We start from the raw sequence: 7,001 nt of genomic DNA, 5'->3' as shown, positions 1-7,001 counted from the left end.
CCGCCCACACATAGTTAATTTGGTATGCGCCTAACGCCACGACGTAAGGAAGCACACCAACCGATCCGAGGGCGTCCTGGAAATCCTCGACCCTGTAAGGCCTCTCACGCACGTCGCTGTGCAAAAACAACGTGTTCAGTACAAGGTGGCCGGTGGGCAATGTAGACAGAGCGATCTCGTAGTCCTTATCATCTTCACCATCGATCCTGTTTCCGCGGCCGGCACGGACCGCTATCGCCGTTCCGTTGGAGCTCATGATTCCGCGACCGTCCGCTTGCGGTGCCGGAAAAAGAATGACGAACTCGGGCCTCCTGGGTGAGAGCAAGGTATCTTAACCACTAGACTACGCCGAAACGGAGGTCATCGTCTCTAGAAGAAGTCGTTTCCAGGCGGGTAGTTGAATCATTCAAATCGTGTATATAAATGCTATTGAGTAATAAAATAAAGAAATGCCTCACCGAGATTTCAACTCATATAGCTGGATCCAGAGTCCGGAGTGCTAACCGTTGCACCATGAGACCGCAACGTAACTTTCCGATACCGGAAATCAAACCCGGCCCTCCTGGGTGAGAGCCAGGTATCCCAGCCACTAGACTACGCCGGAACGGAGGTCGCCATTTTTAAAGTCCCTTCCAGGCAGCTAGTGTCATTATTCTAATCGTATAAATAAACGCTATAGAGTAATGAAAGAAAGGAAAGGTCTGACCGAGATTTGAACTCGGATTACTGAATTCAGAGTCCAGAGTGCTATAGGTTACACCATGAGACCGCAACCTAACTTTCCAACGCTGGGAACCGAACCCAGACCTCCTGGGTGAGAGCCAGGTATCCTAGCTACTAGACTACGCCGGAACGAAGGTTGCCATTTCTAAAATGTCCCTTCCAGGTAGCTTGTTGAATTATTCTAATCGTATATATAAACGCTATAGAGTAATAGAAGAAAGGAAAGGTCTCACCTAGATTTGAACTCGGATTGCTGAATTCAGAGTCCACAGTGCTAACCGTTACACCATGAGACCGTAACCAAACTTTCCGACACTGGGAATCGAACCTGGGCGTCCTGGGTGAGCGCCGGTATCCTAGCCACTAGACTACGCCAGTTTTTTTTTCTTTTTGAGAATTAAGTACATCATGTACACATAATAATAAAAACACTTTCGCAACAAGTACAAAAACGCATTGAAAAACGCCAACCACACTTTGCTGGGTGTAGTATGATTAAATACGTTTAAGCGCGACAAACTGATTCAATACAGGTAGCCACTCTGGCTGCTCTTCGCCTGCAATAAATACATCTCTCATATAGGCTATGCTTTCAATGAAGTATTCTCTGGCAGAGCGTGCATTAACATCAAGATGAGAGAGATAAGAGATCTCTCTCATCATCAAGATGACATGCCAAGGATGCTTCCCAGATAGCGTGCATACTTAACCACATAAACATATAACATAAACATATAATACGGTATGCCAGTGTCACCATAAACAGGTGGAAAATGGATACCATAAGGTGTAAATGTAGTTCATTTTTAAATTTTGTTTCAGAGTGTCCCAAAAATGTCGCGTTTAAACAATCTAAAAATAGGTGATCAGTGCTCTCTGGCTTGTGACATGAAAGACAAATAATGGACCATAGAACAAGTAAACCCTTTTCCTGTAGCCATGGTTTTACCGGAAGCGTGTTGGTGTGAAGTTGAAAGAAAAAAGTCTTTGCTGATGATGGTCGCACCCCCCTTTTTCTAACCCTTTTCAGGACGTTTTTCCCAGGACCTTTTCCATACATCGTACGGTACATCGGCACAGGCAGCATTACGTCGGTAAGGTCCTATATAGTTGTCTTTTTGTCACCCCACTTAGATACTATAAAGAATACCCTACTTTTAGTATATTGAAGCAGACACCACTGCACGCAGATAACCATGAATGCCTATGCGCCCAGCACAACAGCATGATACAACAAATTCGGATAGGTAACAGCCTAATCTAATTTGAAGCATAGTGCGCAGGAAAGGATCACGCAAAAAATAAACCTTGAAACTATTTGCTTGAAAAATAAGGGGGCTAGTCCCAGCTCACCCGCCTTCACTGAGCGGGAAAGATTTTTACGGCTGTAGCATTCCCCCTTGGAGGCCCAAACAAAAGTGGCAAAAACTCTGGGTACCTTTTGTATGTTTGAGTGGTTCATGCACAGCACTTGAAGTACATACCAAATTTTGGCCGCTAGAAATATATTGCAGACCGTTGGCGTCGCGAATATCGAGAGGTTTTTCCCTCCCCGTTTTTTCACTTTCTCTCTTAAATTTTCCGTCTCTTCTTTCCCATATTCAGTGGGATAATTATAACTCTGCAATTGTACAGCAAGGTACTTCGTCGGCATGGAGCTCCACTTCACCTTTTCGAAGACGTCAGGCTTTTCGTCCCAGGTTCCATGCCAGAAACCTGCACCCTTATCCCAATGTAAAGCACTGCCTGACCACTTGGAGCACTTATCTGCTACGCTAACTGCTTCACTAATGCTTTCCCTGTCCTTGCAAAAAACAGCGATATCGTCTGCGTGTGACAATACTTTGACCTCAGTAGTCATTACCTGAAAGCCATGTATTTTATCATTGCAAGCTATGTCCAAACAAAAGGGCTCGATATACAAGCCCAAAAACAATGTGGAAATTGGGCATCCCTGACGAGTACTCCTAGCAGTTGGAGAGTTTTTCTTGACTTTCTTGTTGATAACAAGGCTAGCAAAGCTGTTCCTATACGACAATTTTACGCCATCTAATATAACACTTCCAACATTTACATGTTCCTTTATTGAAAATATTACTGCATGCACAACACGGTCAAAAGCCTCTTCCAGGTCTAGTTGCAACATCACTACTTGGCTGTCCCATACATCGCAGCACTCGAGAATGCTCCTCGCGGTGTGGATGTAGGTGCCAATTGTTCGACCCTTAAATCTACATGTTTGGTGTGGTCCTACTAATACCCATAAATCACACTTTGTAACCTCTTGACAAGCACCTTCATAAAAACCTTATAGTCTGTGTTAGTGAGGCTCATTGGGGCGATAAATGCTCACCGACAAGAGCTTTACCGGGTCATTACTCTTTGGGATAAGTACGATATAAGACCTTCAAAAGGACGGCGGCATTTCCTTTACTTCATAAGCTTCTGCAACGAGGCGAGAAAGTACCTCCGTCAGCGCATCTTTGAATGTTTTGTAAAATGTGGCACCTAGTCGTTCTGGGCCGAGCGTTTCACCTTCAGTCAATTCGTCAATGGCCTTTGCTATTTCTCCAACATAAATTGGCTGCTCCATGTTAAGTGTGGCCTAGAAATTCGTCTGGGCAGACGCCATTGTGCGTAAGCTGGTCCACCGGAGAGGCTCTCAATCCCTTCGGCACCCAGCCGGCCAGACGCTGTCGAAGATTTAAGTCATTACCCAGACAATGCAGCAAGCAACGGCGAGTTCCCGTCTTTCAAATGCGGACCCTTTTGTCGTCTCTTTGAGCAGAAGCGGTCACTGATGCCCTCAGCGACTCATCGGGTGACAGGGAAGCTGGCGTGACTGGCGCCAGAGCTGAAAGGGGAGCGGCGCTTTTATAATCCTCAGTCAAGTAGCCGACCGGCCGACTGCCTATGCTCGTCAGGCATTGTCCGTGCTAGCCGCAGGATGAGACGTCGTGCCACCACGACATCGTAAACAGTTCCAGAGAGGACAACAAAGACAGCATCTTCCTGGAAGAGACTGCGGCGGCCACCGCAAATCACCCCGCTAATTAAGCGAACAAAATCGGCGGACCCTTTGATGTATGCTGCCCGGATCGTGGGACCTCTCGACTAGCGGCCCACACACGACGAGGAAGAGCCCTGCAGGCGCCACCTTGCAGTGCAGTGTTCACGACCCAATATTGGACGTTCTCGTGGACCGTGCATGCTTGTCCCCCTAACCTGTTGTGCGTGTGTGATTGGTGCTCCACGCGGAGAGGAGGAGCCCAACAGGGCTTAAAACGACGCCGCAGAGTGCTGGACGTCGCTCTGAACTATGTATCGTTCAACCACCACGCTCGTGGTTTGTGAAACCACTAACCCTTCTTTTCTGTAAATATGTGTAAATAGTGCCATAAACATGTTTTTTTTTCGTATCCTCCAGCGAACGGCCTTTCTTTCGACATAACAACTGGTGGCAGCGGTGGGATGCCATCATCTGCAAATTCCTCCTTCTCATCCATAAGAACTGGTGGCAGCGGTGGGTACGATCAGCGACCTTCTTCCTTCCGAACCCCAACAACTGGTTGGCAGCGGTGAGATGAACTTCGCGACATGGTGCTGTGATGTGGTGAGTGCTTGGTCTTTGCTATAACTTTCCAGGCTTCATTTTGTGAGTGTGAATTGATTAGAAGCCGGATTGTATGTGCGTTAGGGGATCACCTATTTGTGAGTTAGAGGGATCACCCAAGTATGTGTGAGATGCAGGACCAAAGTACAGCGGCAATCATTTCGTGGTAGGCAATGCTAAGAGATGAACTTTTGACTGTGAGTAAGTGTCTAGGCATTGAAGTAGAGGAAGGAATGGGCAGGACAGCGATTGTGAGGCTGATCTCGCAAAAAGCCAGTGAGGACGAGATTCAAAACGCAGTAGAGATTTTTGAAAAATAGGAAATGGAGGAACGGGAGTGAGAGGAACGCGAACGAGAGGAACGGAAAAGAGAGGAATGGGAAAGAAAAGAAAAGGAAAGCAGGAATAGAAAAGAAAGGGAAGACAAGGGAAAAAAGGAGAGAAAAGAAAAGAAGGGATAGGGAGGAAAGAGAAGAAACGAAAAGAATGGAACGAGAGCAGGAGAGAGAGCAGTTGGAGGAAAGTCTGAAATAAAAACAGGAAGAAAGAAAGCAACGGGAACCAAAACAAGAGGAACCGGAACGAGAGGAACGGAAACAAGAGGAACGCGAAAAAGAGGCATGGGAAATGGATAGAAAAGAGCGTGATCGAGCACGCGCCTTGGTGCTCGAACAATTGGAACAGAAAATCGAGGCGATGAGGCGGAAGTTTCAGCCATTAGCAAGTGTAGCGCACGAGAAGTGCGAGGTGCAGCCCATAGCTTTAGAGAAGGCTAGCACGTGTGAACATAGCAGATTCGAAGGCGTATCGAGTTTGAGTGCTGCGAATGATGCTGCGCTAAGTAGAAAGGCCGACGAAGGCCAGAGCAAGTGCGACGAGGTGCTGTGCCAGTTAACTGTTAGCGAAACAGCTAGAATAGCTGTAGACAATCTGGTGCAGACCTCAACTGTGTTTGTCGCAATGGTGGAACTTGCAAACAATGTGGAAGTGATCAAGAACACCTGTGAAAGCTCAGAAGCAGCGAATGTAGAGAGTGACGGTAACAGTGCAGTTGCCGATAGCTCCCAGGAGCGCGAGCAGTTCAACAACAAGGTCTTTGTGTCGTGCAGTAAGGCACAAGCGGCGAAATGGTAGTGTACAGCGCGAGTCCTCCCGACGGAATGCGCGATGGAGATTTAGAGCTTTTCATGGAAAAGAGTGTCGTCATGGTCCTAGAAGAAAGGCCACAATAGCTAAATACCGCTCGGGAGCTAGACCAAGGAGGACACCGTCACTTATTCCCTTGCATTGCTCGGGTTCCCTACGCCAGATTGACAGAAGTTGGCCGAAATCGCAAATGAGGCGTAACGCTGCAGTTCAGCTTGTTGCTCGTGCACGTTGTTGTCTCGTGCGTTTTCAGAATCGAAGACCACGACCGCCGCGTGCACGACTGAAGAAGGAGCGACAGCTGTAGGCTGGAGAGTCAGACACAGGAGTTTTTTTTTTTGGAAACATATTTGTTTGATTATATTTGGTTTTAAAGTGGTATTCCTGTGGCATCTCCAAGGCTAGTTTGTTTGGATAGTTTTTCCCTTCTAGATATTTTTTTAAAAAGCATTGCAAGTGTTTTGAGTTGAGTTATAGGGAAATGGCCTATGGTTAGATCTGTGATTGGTGTGCTACCGTCCTTTGAATGAAAGTATGATGTCGTGCTAGGGCGCACAGCATAGCCCTGTGCGTTCTTTAAAAACATGGGCTGACATGAAACTACATCCAGCAAATGAGCGTATTAGTACGCAAGGTTTACTTCATTTTTGTTGTTTTAGTGATGGCTTATAAGGATCGTATGATCACTTGAAGTAAGAGCGTGGCGTTCACCAAATTGTGAGGCTAGACACATTTCTAGCATTGATAAGACTTGTTAGACTGATATATTGGTAAGATTTGTTGTGAGAGTTTTTCATTAGCTTCCGTGTGTTATACGAGTAGATACTCTCGACTATACACCTTGAAAGTATGTCATGAGAGAAATGAAGAATGTGCACAGATACCTTGTGTATAGGGTCTGGCAGCATTCGTGTGAAAACCATGTAGTTGCCTATTATTAAGTTAGTGTTGAGTTATCAGATTAGTTACAACATTGTAGGGCAGATGGCAGAAGAAAGTAAGTTTTTAAAGAGTGTAATTATGGTTATTTGGGGCCAAATTATATTTGCCCTTGTGTGCTTTTCTCACACGGCAATATGTTACATCTTTGGTGAGCATCTCCACATCCATGATTGTAACTTTGGCGGCACCAAATTGTGTCAAAATTTCAGAGTAGAATTTTTTTGTGTTTCTTGAGAAGCCTGGAGAGATTTAAGCGGTTCCAGTGTGCTTGACTTCAGCATGGTATTGTGTTGTGTGGTTCGCCTTGCTGTTGTCGATCATTGTGAGCTGGTTTGGGAGTTGGTTTCGAGTTCGCAGATGGAGGGAGAAAGCCAGGCCATCGTCCTCGTCACCAACCATTCTCTTCGTGCCCAGCGGTTGGGAGCGCTGGCCAGCCGAGATTTTCCGGGCGGCGGAGGAGCTGTTAAGTTTGGCCTGGAAATTCGTCTGGGCAGACGCCATTGTGCGTAGGCTGGTCCAACGGGGAGGCTCTCAATCCCTTCGGCACCCAGTCGGCCAGACGCTGTTGAAGATTCGA

At 46.6% G+C, this 7,001-nt stretch overlaps 1 non-coding gene across 1 annotated transcript; it reads right to left on the bottom strand.

Annotated features, from left to right (window-relative positions):
- Window positions 1-780: 780 nt before the first annotated feature.
- TRNAE-CUC (transfer RNA glutamic acid (anticodon CUC)) lies at window positions 781-852 on the bottom strand. Its single transcript has one exon. It is a non-coding gene; the product is annotated as a tRNA-Glu (tRNA).
- Window positions 853-7,001: the final 6,149 nt, after the last annotated feature.

This window comes from Rhipicephalus microplus, chromosome 6 (assembly GCF_043290135.1).
Source record: "Rhipicephalus microplus isolate Deutch F79 chromosome 6, USDA_Rmic, whole genome shotgun sequence".
NCBI lineage: Eukaryota > Metazoa > Arthropoda > Arachnida > Ixodida > Ixodidae > Rhipicephalus > Rhipicephalus microplus.
This window is presented reverse-complemented; position numbering and strand designations above follow the sequence as displayed.